The sequence below is a fragment of the Euprymna scolopes genome, chromosome 15 (assembly GCF_053919585.1).
Source record: "Euprymna scolopes isolate OS-2025 chromosome 15, ASM5391958v1, whole genome shotgun sequence".
Taxonomy (NCBI): domain Eukaryota; kingdom Metazoa; phylum Mollusca; class Cephalopoda; order Sepiida; family Sepiolidae; genus Euprymna; species Euprymna scolopes.
Genome location: NC_136496.1, coordinates 84252954 through 84263739, shown reverse-complemented (window position 1 = coordinate 84263739; position 10786 = coordinate 84252954).

Here is a 10786-nt window from a genome sequence, read left to right as displayed (position 1 = left end):
TTTCGGGATAAACTCCCTTCCCCACTTACTACATGACATGGAATCAATTCAAAATTAATGTTTCTCTTCGGTAAAACTTTTTCGCCGGACAGCTGTTATCTACTTTTTATTATAGTCAGTTAATTTATTTAGGAGTAATGTTGTAATACTAATATAAACATAAAACCCATAACTCAATAACTCCCGGGACTAATAAAACAACACTCCTTAGTTGTCTTTACGACTAAACATTTGTACAAGTGACGATATGAACAGCACATAGGGATTTCGAAAAGAAAGACGTTCGATGAAAGAAACCATTAGAGTTTCAACATGTCCTACACTTCGGGGTATAATCGCTGAAAAATTGTGGTTTGGAAGATTATCTGGTTGATTGAAAATGTATACGTTGAAGGTGCAATCGTGTCGAAAGTTCTTCGTAGAACTTTGCATTGAAGCATATGTATAGCAAGCACAAAGATGCAACATTGCTATGACAGGACAAGTGCTGGAGCTTTGTAGAGAATCTGGAACATATCAGTTAAATTTAATCTTAGTCATAAACATAGCATCAATAAGCGGAAACAGAAAAGTCACGATATCATGACATCATCTTTTGAGAGAACAGATACTATCCTTGGATGTTAGCCAGAAGACGAAGAAAATATATTTTAGTTTCACTTACGGCCCAAAAGCGATACCATCTTTTTAGTAGTTCTTTTTTACATGTCATCTCCGATGATCAGGAGATCCTATTTATTCAAAAGAATGATAAAATTTGATATCATATTACGAATATTAAATTATCATATTTATATACTAATTTCATGTTTGTAGCATTCTGTCACCTATCTTCCTTTTTAATAAATAAGATTTTTCGATAATCTTTAAAACGTAACCCACGTACCTACGTTAAAGTACTACATTATAAATAAATATATATATATATATGTATATATATATATATGTGTGTGTGTTTGTGTGTGTGTATATATATATATATGTACGTATGAGTTAAACTGTATTTATATGTATGTGGAATTATCATAACTTTTTTCTAACAACTAGATGATTTTGCGTTAGAAAAAAATTTTCATTGTAGCGAAATTACTGGGGATCAAATTTGTAGAATAGGGTGTGTTTGGAAACATTTCTAATTGTAATTCCTGTCGTTTTGCCATATAATAATAAAGAGGTGTGATTAAAGAAAATTGGAAGGTTCTACTTATAGACACTGACTATAGGAACTGACCAATTTAATAGAGCCACGTTATGCTAGCAACCAAGCAGAAACCAGAATTGCTCTATTAGCATATAAGATCTTTTAGAATTCCGGCACATTATTTTGCATGTTCACACAGGAAAAAATATGTTCTCTTTGTCTGCAAACCTTTAAAGTTCAAGACTTATACAGATTAGTTACGAACCGAAAACTTGTTTTCATCTCCAGGACTTACACATATTATCTACCCATTATACTCTTCTAAAATTAATCATGGTTTTCAATTCCAAGTATATCATTATTAAAATCTAATACAATAAGGAAAACAAAATATCACTTGTTTCTTTATGTTCTTTCATTAGTTTTTACACAGCTGATTTGCGATTTGATGCGAAAATGTGGTGTGGACTTCTGTTTTCTCTATTGCCATATATTTACGTATATTTTATTTAGTTATGTTGGAACCGTTTCAAACTGCATTATAAGTCGTCGAAGCGATGTTGTTCATAATGGTGAATGCATAGTCGTCTTATATCTTAACCGTTCTTCTTCCGCAACTTTAGGAAATATTTTACACTTGTTTTAATGTCTTACGAGAAGTCTGCTGAATTTGGATGATATATCCCTTCAGCATCATTTGCGATTGTATAACGATGTTTTATGCATCCTTTACCATCTTAACTATTTTCTCGGCGGATCAGACCTGTAATAACACTTATTAATGCATTAACCAGCTTGATCCGTATTTTGTCACATACGAAAGCGATGAACAGATTTGTTTTAACCACGCTTTCATTGTATCTAGATTATAACGATGTGTACTTCATTTTAATGGAACCGATTATTTTGATATATTTTTCATGAATGCCAGTTTTACTTTGCCTAACACTAGTATTAACTTCACTATGATTTCTTATACACAGCTTCTAGTTCCTTTTAACCCATGTCCTACACATAGAAGTACAATCGATTACTAAGATATTGAGTATGATGAGTCTGACGATTTGTGATGGGGAAAGCATGGCAATTAACAGTAACCACTACAGGCATACACTTTTCAAATTCACCAAGCGTGTTATCAGCTTATCCAGCATCATTACCATCTTACTGTGGATGCGCCGACTAATAATAAGTGAGGCACCGCATGAACATTTTTTCGGCAAGGCACTTCGGGTTTTATGTTTTCAAACAGAAGTAAAGTCCACATGAATACAGCATAATAACGTCCACACATTGGTTTCCGTCAAGTCACTAAAATTAAGCACTTTTGTGCTTAATCACTGTAATATCCTGTTCAACGGTATATAATAATAATATGACAAAATACGCCGAGTGGAATGCGTAACAAACAGGTTTATTAGTATTAATACATTATATATATATATATATATATATGCATTTATGTAGCTATATTATATATATATACATATTATATATATATGCATATATATATGAATCAATGTATATATATATATATATATATATATATATATATATATATAAGCCAACAAAGGAATAATTTGTATTACCTCGACAAGTTTCCTCTTTTAAACTAGTCTTATTCTATTTTTAACTTCCCCATTTATATATAAATATATGCATGTATATATATATATATATAGAGAGAGAGAGAGAGAAAGAAAGAGAGAGACAGAGTGAGAGAGAAAGAATGTGAGAGGGAGAGATTATAATGAATAATAAAGACTAACAGTTTTATATACAGTATTACATCATCAGAGGAATAGGGAAAAGTTATAGGGAAATTATGCAGAAAAAAACTCTTTAGACAGTGGCATTTCGAAGTTAAACATTTCTCATCAGAGGAGGGGGAGGATAAGAATTATACAAAATGCAGATGTAGATAAACTGGCTGAATGACATTTACAAATGAAATAAGAATTAATGAAATAGTGAATAATAATTAAAAGTACGTGACGCATATAAGGCAAATAAAAGGGGGTGTATATATGTAGTTTCCATAAAAAATTATAGGTTATTATGAAATAATTCGGAACATTAAAAGAGAGCCACCAATTAAAGAAGAAAGGAGAAAATAGGAAAGATAAAAGGAGTAAGTGCAGGAAAAAAAAGGAGAGGAGACAGCAACAGCAAAAAGGAGATACGGAAATACAAATAGAAATAGATAAAATAAAAAAGAAAAAAAGATAAAAGAAACAATTTCCTCCCTTTAATCTCATTTGTTTTCCCCTATTTTTTTCTTTCTGGTGAGAAGCATTTAGCTTCGAAATGTCATGGGTTAAGTAGGGTTTTTTTCTAAATTTCTTTTTTTAATTTTTCCTTATTGCCCTGATGATATAATAACGTTATGAATCACTTTTTTTCCTCATCATTCATTGGCTTCTTTCGTCGAACTGCTTTCTTTTCAAATTCCATACGCGTTACTTATATCTTTGTTGTACCAACGTGTAGTTGTAATGAAAACTTAAGATTGTTGTTTATTAGTAATAGTGTTATCTTGGTTTGCTTTGCTAACGATTTACTCTATGATAACATAATTATATCTATCTATCTATCTATCTATCTATCTATGATCTTTCTAACTTTTTTTTTAATTTTTCGATTTTCCGTGTATTCTTTTCATATCAAAATAGAAAAATATTAATAAACATTCCAGAGTTGTTACTCTGATGAGCGCGTAAGGTAATTACTTTGCAAACAGTGCCCACGAACTTCCTGATTTTAATATAAGAATATTTAATCGACCTACATCTTTAATCGACTTCTCATCAACTTTATATATTTTAACTAACCATCACATAACGCAGTTTAATGTATATTTTATTTTTCACTTTGAAATTTCCATTTTCGCTCCTTCGCACTTTTACTTTCTCAACACCCGAAGATGATTCGTGGAGGAATCGAAAGCGCTCGTGACAATAACAACTATGGACTGTTTTTTTTTTTTTTTTTTTTAGTATTTTCGATTTTGATATGAAAAAAAATATACGGAAAATCGCAAAATTTAAATAAAGAATCATAAAGCAAACTGTCTCCGTTGCATTTAATAATGTTTGCTAATATATATATATATATATATATATATATATATATATATATATATATATATATATACATGAAAATTACGTTTCATGAATTATACCGTGCTATACATTCTCTAATAAAACAGTGCTTACATATTCATAATTTATTACCACCATTTACAGTTTTCAGACTTCACCATACATAAGTGCTGCTTGTATTTTAATAACAAAACTGAGTTTATTTCCTTTGCGTAAGCGTCTATCTTCTCATATTTCGATTTTTTTCACCGAAGTCAAAAGGACAGCTGCATTTTATTGCGAGGTTCTCATACTAATCATCTATTGAATTTTGTTGGTGCGCGAACTACGTTGATTTAATACTTTACGAGACCGGATGTTCTGCTCAGACCGGAAGTGCAAGTTATATTAGATTCGAAACGAGGCCATCTTTCTTGCGGAATATAATCATTTTTATTGCTATACTTCAAGTTCATGAGTTTCTTCAACATCCGTTTGTTTTTCTTTACCTTTTACCCCGAGATTTTTCATTTCTTGTCTGATCTCCATGGCAATTTCTCATCATTTCTTGCTTTCTTTTGAATTTGTTATGTTTTTTTTTGTTTTTTGTTTTTTAGATATTGTTTTTTTTTTTATCCTGTACTTTTTTCAGTTATTTGATTCTTACATTTATGTTCGTTTTTATAAATAAACATATTCTTTAAAAGTACAACTCGGCGGAGATTTTAAGTTTTAAGTTGCATTAGGTGCATATAAAAGTACACTCATACACACTAAGACAAACTAAACACACACGCATATATATATATAAGTATATATCTGTCCTATATATATATATATATGCTAGCATTTCAGTCCGGCGTTGCCCGGGTGTTTGGAGGGGTGTGTTGAGAAAAAAGGGGTAGTATGAAGGCAGGCTCGAACCCGTACCACGAAGGAAGAAAGGAATGGGGAAAATGACGTATTTGCTGTTACGACCACCGGTAAACCGGAAGTGACGTAGGTTTAAATTAAGGCTAGACAATCGAAAGGAGAGGATGGCTTTCAAAATATCGGCGAAAAAACAACCCCCCTGTAGAAAAGTTTCCAGTTGAAGGTGAAGATATTAATGTTTTTAGCCAATATTTCGATATTTATCATCTGAAATATCGAACTTCAAAACGCTATAGATCTTGGTAAAATCCGTCGCCTCCGTCGAAAGTGTTAGGCAGACAAGGAAACATAATACAAATATTTGTATATTGGTAGGTAAAATTTTCTACCCAAACCACTTAAAAAGCGTGTCCTATCTCTGAATACCCTTTATGTAAACTTTCAAATGTTTAGACCAGCAATTGTCTGAATAGTTTGGTAGAGACCGCATAGGTCAATTTTTTTAAACTTTGACTCCTATCATAACACCTTAACATTTATTGTTCTGGGCTCGAATCAAGTTATTAAGTTAGATCCATGTCCAAGAAACGTATATCTGAAATTCCAGGCTTTTAGACCCAAAATTGTCACAGGAGTTTGGTAGAGTTCTCAAAGGTTAAATCGTTGAACTCTGACCTCTAAACAGCCAAATTTCTGGCCGAAAACGGAGTAGAAAGATTTTTTCCAAATCTCAGTACCCTGTATATAAATTTCGAGTCTGTAGACTGAAAATTGACATAGTTATTGCATAAGAAAATGTTCACATACAAATACACACACTGACACACAGAGACACGTTCACTTTTATATATATAATAAACTAGCAGTTCCGCCCGGCTTTGCTCGGGCTCTATGTACTGTTCATAAGGTTATGTGCATATGTATATATTAAAAAGTGTGAATATGTAAAGTAATGCCTATCTGTATAATAGTCTTCCTTAACTACCATAGAGAAAAGACAGACTAACATTTTCACTTTTATATATATATATATATATATATATATATATATATATATATATATATAGGTTGGATTCAATATATAGTAATGATTTAATGATTTTAAAAATATTAAAAAAAGATTCATGCGTAACCACCGAGAATCGAAACCAAAACGTTCAGCTTACTATTTATTTTGCCTCTGCCGTCAATGACTGGACTATGAAAACATATTTACTGCAAGGCTAAAAATTAAAACATGAACCAATAGCTACTACGTCATGCATTTTTAATGCCGGCATTCGACCTTCATCTGGAAAATTTCATTTTTTTTTTTAATTTTCACACTTGCACCGATTTGTCCGGGCTAAAACCCAAATATAAAGTTTTGCACGGATCCAAATACCATATATGAAGTTTCATGTATAAAGACCAAAAACTCTAGGAGGAGTTTGGTAGAAAAAATTTGTTAAACAAAAATATATACGTATACATAAATATATATTGAAACAATTTTGTATTTAATATAAACATTTTACGCAAATATTATGCAAGTATAAATCATGTAAAATATCTGCATGAATATAATTACACGTAATAGTTTACTAAAGATGATCATTCCATAAGAAAACCAAAAAAAAAAACTAATAGAGAATTAATTAAAATGGATGTTTAAAAGAATATGCAAAATAGCTAGATCTTTTGCTAGTGAATACAGTTCCACAAGTGTATTTTACTTTTAAAATAAATAGAAAAGAGGCTTGCCTTTTTTCTGTTGTTGGCCTTCGGGCCGGGATCAATGTGTAGTATCCGTTCCGACAGATACTGCAAGCAAAGACCATATGTGGGGGTAACCCCACATATCAGACCTTGGTCAATGTAGGGATCACCCTACAGGCCAACAGTTACCATCCAGCTCCCATTTCCCACCTCTAGGGAGCTGGTCCCCCCTTTTCTCTCCCCGTCCCTCTCTCCCCACATTAAAAAACGGCCTTGTCCCTAATTTGCTCAGTGGGGAGGCAAATAAATACATCTTGTTCTTGGCCTTCGGACCGGGATCAAAGTGTAGTAGCTGATCTGCAGATGTTGCACTTAAGATAGTTTGTACCAGTCAATGGATGAAAAACCCTCTATGCTTGGACAATTATTATTTTTGGTAAACAGAGTTCCCCCATTTTGCCTACTTTTAGGGAAGCTTGTTTTTACCCCAGATTAAAAACGGCCTTGTGCCTTATTTGCTTTGGTGGGGAAGCAAATAAATACAATACATAGAAAAGAGACTTGCCTTTTTTTCTTTTGTTCTTGGCTTTCGGGCCGGGATCAAAGTGTAGTATCTTACCCGGCAGATCCTGCAAGCAAAGACAATATGTGGGGGCAACCCTACATATAAGACCTTGGTCAATGTAGGGGAAACTCTTCATCACAATTGTAACTGTCCAGCTCCCTTACCCCCGGGGAGCTGGTCTCCAATTCCCCTTCACTATCCACATTAAAAAAACGGCCTTGTGCCTAATTTGCTCAGTGGGGAAGCAAATAAATACCCTGTTATACTTAGCCTTCGGTCCGGGATCAAAGTGTAGTATCTGTTCTGTAGATGCTCACTTAAGGTAATTTTGTCCCAGTCAATGAATGAGAAACCCTTTATACAGGGACAATTACTATTTTGGGGCTCAACCAGAGTGCCGCTTTTCCCTTTTTTTAGGGGAGCTGGTTTACCCCCACTTTAAAAACGACCTCGCGTCACATTTTGCTTTGATAGGAAGGCAAATAAATACTAATAGGAAAGAGGGTTTTTAATATGAATATCAAAATACACGAAAGAAAAACGAATTTATAGGATTATATATATATATATATATATATATATATATAATTTAGGTATCAAAGTTTTATTTGAAGAAGTTAATCTTCAAATATATAAGGTTTTATTTTTTTGAAAAAAAAAATACAAGTGAATAAACCTGTTTCCTTAACGCAGGAGTTTCCGATGTTCATTCATCTCCCAAGAGGAAAAATATTAGGAAATGTTTTTATTGGTTTGCCCCTTATTTGCTATACACAATCAACACAGAAAAATTAAAGTTCTTAAAGCTATTAAAACATTTTAGGTACATAGAAGAAAGGAAATTGGCATTAAGGCAGAAAATAATATAGTTTAAATAAAAAAATGAATGATAAATCATGAAATAGAAATTCCCTGTAGTAATATATATATATATATATATATATATATATATATATATATATATATATATATATATATATGTGTGTGTGTGTGTGTGTGTGTGTATATATATATAAATATATATATACATATATACATATATATATATATATATATATATATACATATGTGTATATACATACAGTATACATACACACACGCACACACACACACACACACATATATATATATATATATATATATATATATATATATATATATATATATATATATATATACATACAGTACTGTTTCGCTGTATCACAGCTCATCAGTGCGGTTAGACAGGCAACTACCTCAAGCAAGGATCGAAAATCGACCGGCGTACAAGAGTCAAGGCTTCGAACCATTACGCTATATATATATATATATATATATATATATATATATATAAGGACCGTTCGAGATGAAGTCTCGTATTTTTCTTTTTAACTCAAAAGGTTTGAGAGCTACAAAGACGGTTGTTGTACCATTAAAACGAGTTTTTTTCGTTATAGTCAATATCATTCTTAATGTATTTTTTTCTAGCGATGAAAGATGTTTTTTTACTCCAAAAGTTGAAGAGCTCCGATCACGTAGGCGATATCATTAAAACGAGCTGCAGATTTTGTTTACATAAATAGTGCAATTTTGCCAGGAATTCAATGAATAAGCTCTGCTTCTGACACGCGTGGGTATAAGAAAATAATTTTTTAACACATCGGATTTTCTTAACGATTAATTTATCATTCTAGCGTTTCCTTGTAAAAGTTCAGACGATAAAGATGTAAAGAAAATTATACTATGTTTCTTTATCCGATGCTTATTTGTTTTTCTTGGTATAAATTTTCATCGTAAATTTGTCTTACAATTTTGTTGTACAAAAAATTGTCGGGTTGTTGTATATTTCTATTTCTTTTGTGATGCTATTAATGCAATGTCACAGCTATCTTTTCACACTGCTAGCATATTTATTGTTGCCACATTTGATTAAATAAAAAAAATTAGATCGGGTTGAAAGTTAAGGTTAAGAGTGTAAATTTTAAATATTCTTAACAAAAAAAGATACCTTTTAATGGTTCGTCTCCTATAAGTCGTTGGTATTTGCCAAATAATCTTTTTTTTATTTTTATTTTTATTTTATTTTTCTTTGTTTATCAACATTAAAAAAAATAACTATTTTCCTTTATATTTAAAATATTTTCCAGATACATCTGCCTTACTTGAAAAATGCTAGGTTTATTTTTGGTGTCTTTAAAAAACACCCACCCAATATGTTCGCTGATGAGGAGACATTGTTACAAAAAAAAAATATCATCAAATTATTGTCCAAGATTCACTTTTTATCACAATAAAAACATCGTTTCCGAAACGATCGTATAATTTATTGATTTTGCTTGTTCTTCCTTATGAAACAGATTTTTAATCTTTAATTGTAATTTTAAATTATCAATCATCTTAGGTCCTGGATATGACCTTAAACTATATCCAGTGGTGAGGCCCCAGCTTGTGGGCTTTGGGGAGTGTGGACCCACCCTTTAATTACCATTGCTCCCAGGTCCACTTTGACCCGGAGTGGTAGTACCTGTTAGGGTTCCAACTATGGGTTAAATAGAAACCGACGTGAAAACAACAAATATATTCTATTAAAACAATTTTTCTTCAAAATCTTTGAATTCGGCATTAAATAACCCGAAAAGGGTTGATATGCCGTAAAACAAAAACAACCAACCAACCAATCAATCATCTTACTCAATATTAAAATAGCTCTATGACATATATGCCTATCGAGCTTATTATATATCTACATTACAATGAGCACTGTTTTCTTTTCTTTTATATTTATTGTATTAATGAATTTACTAATACATTAAAATATACTCTGCTCTTTAGACACTTGTTCTAACCCCATATATATATATATATATATATATATATATATTCAAAATGGCGTAATAGAAATATATTAAGGGTATTTGCAACTTCTCTTCTCATTTTTTGATTTTAATCAATCAAATCACACTTTATTTCCTTTTGACGGATTGATTGTTGCTACTTCATTTGATTAGTACGGGGCATAATAGATTCACTGATCGATATAATTATTAAGTGATTGATTTTGCACTACAAAACAAATACTGTCAAGAATTTTAAATGTAAACTGAATTAAAGGAATAAATTATAAGATGGTCAACCCCACGAATTTTTTAATATATACTTTTTGCCATTTATTCACTATATTGCTCTGTAATTATATTGAGCTTCTTGAATAAGATTTGTATGCTATAAGGAAATATATTTCTACAAAATATATATATATATATATATATGTATATATATATATATATATATGTGTGTGTGTGTGTGTGTGTTACGTGATTTAGTCAAAGTATACGCGGTGATCGAATGTGTGTATCTTTGTTCTATAATATATCGCCAGGTAAAACATTTACATCATTTCCCTTTCATAAAGAGTTCTTACCTTGAAAAATGTCATGAAACACTTTTACA